The sequence below is a fragment of the Triticum dicoccoides genome, chromosome 3B (genome assembly GCF_002162155.2).
Source record: "Triticum dicoccoides isolate Atlit2015 ecotype Zavitan chromosome 3B, WEW_v2.0, whole genome shotgun sequence".
Taxonomy (NCBI): Eukaryota; Viridiplantae; Streptophyta; class Magnoliopsida; order Poales; family Poaceae; genus Triticum; species Triticum dicoccoides.
In genome coordinates, this window is record NC_041385.1 from 232,481,740 (window position 1) to 232,483,818 (window position 2,079).

Consider the following 2,079-nt stretch of genomic DNA (forward strand, 5'->3'; position numbering starts at 1 on the left):
GGTGCCGTATCGCTGGCACGCCTGCGTTTGACTAATCTGGGCAAGTCCAACACGACATTGAAATGGGTCTGAAACGATCTCGGCCTAGCCGTCGGGCGGACGCTCAACCGCTCCATCACCACCGCGGAGACAGCCGCTAGGCGCCGGCGCCGCCTTGATGATGAGTTTGCCAAAATCGGCGAGGAGTGGTTGCTTAGAGACTCCTCGCCGGCAGGGACAAGCCTGTCGTCAAAGCACCGCGGGCGCCGTCTGCATTGGCTGCGGCGGTCCTCCGCACCGTGCAGGAGGAGGCGGAGCGGCTCCTCCGTTAGCGGCAGGCGCAGCTGGACAAGACTGTCAGGGACGATGACGACTACGGCATGGACGGCGGTGCGACAAGCAAGACGGCCACGCATACGAGGTGATCATCCGGTATAGGGTCTATATGTCCTTTTATTGTAGTTTTTAGCTAAACAGTCGAAATATTGACCTCTTTATGTAATTATGTCAGAACATTAATGAAATCCGCCCGGTTTTTCTAAACTTGATTTGAACTGTATCGGATAGTGTTAGATGGTCGGTTTTCACACCGGTGTTGGTGCATTGGTCCTCATTATCCGCGGACGATGCGATGTCCGGTTTGCAGGCCAGGCTTGAAGACGGGAATCATTTGCAACTTGTGCAGATTCACACGTACGCTCTGTCTCGCTGTGACGTGTGTTGACCCACTAGGCGGGTAAGGTCTCCGTCTCCCTAGCTAGCGATCGTAGCATGTGCCACAGTATGCGAGGAAACTCTTTCACCGCGACTAATCATGTGCGCGTGTTAATGACTTGAGCCGAACTTGTACATCTTGCAACTCCATTGTATACAGCCGTAGTTTGCAGCGCAAGTTTAAGCACCTGCATTCCTCCGCAGCGAATCTTATGCGTAAGTACGTACGATAGTGTGATGTTTCCGAAAGAAACAAGCCCGGATGAAATTAGCCTGAATTAATCACGAATGGCGATCGTACTACGTGTGTTCTGCATCATTCTTCACAGATTTTAACTGCGTCATTATTTACGTACTGCATCTTGGACTTATTGATTCGGCCGTGGACTTATTTCGCTCGTAAAGCTGATGTAGTGAAGATTAATTGTTTGGCAACGCAACTGTGAAAATAGCCGATATACGCTATACGCTAGCTGGAGTAGCTGCCCGTAAAGAGGGCCGATATACGCTAGCTGGAGTAGCTGCCCGTCACATGCATGGGTCGTGTAGCTAGCTCGTTTCTTTGTACTACTCCATTCCACAAGCCAGATTCACCTAATCAACAATCACGAGGTTTGATTAATAGCCGGTCGTTCGTTACACGCTACGCTCGAGAAGCAGCATGCGCCCTGGTCGATGTACCTATTGCTTCTGCATGCGCCAATGCATGCATGGTAAAGCGTGTCACACAGGTCAATTCGGGGACCCATCTAGGCCGTTTAGGCCATCGCACGTAAAAAATTCTCTTAATTCTGTCTCAACACTTCTTTTTTATCAAATCAGGGTACACAAGTTAGGAGTACTGCGCACGCGTAGATTACACCGACTTGCATTATTGCAGAAAATCCCAAACTCATGTCCAGGCAGCTAATATACCATTTTTTTGTTGCATTTTAATTTATTCGCCTTGAGTAGCAAAATAGACAAGAGATTAAAAAAAAAAGTGCCTTCCAACTATATTTTTTTTCACGCTTCATTTAATAAAAATAAAGCTACCCACAAAAAGAACAGTTGTGAGGAATTATAAGCACAAAGTAGCAAAACGTAACGTATAGCGGAGAAGGAAAGATGAAGTGTCAGGTCAACGATTACAAATAGGTCGGTTGTTTGCAAAGCATGGTAATCACATACCTGAAAGTACATTGCATAACTTGTCTGTAAAAAAGCATTTTGGCATGACTTGCTTCCTACAACAGCAAAATTTGGCCATTTGTTTCTGTTTTGCATTGCTTATGTGTCTGATGTGTTTAGGGCTTTAGGCCACTCAAGCGTGCAGCAATCAACTACGTTGATAGACCAGTGGCGGAGCTAGACCAAAACCATTGTGGGGGCGAACATAAATGACAA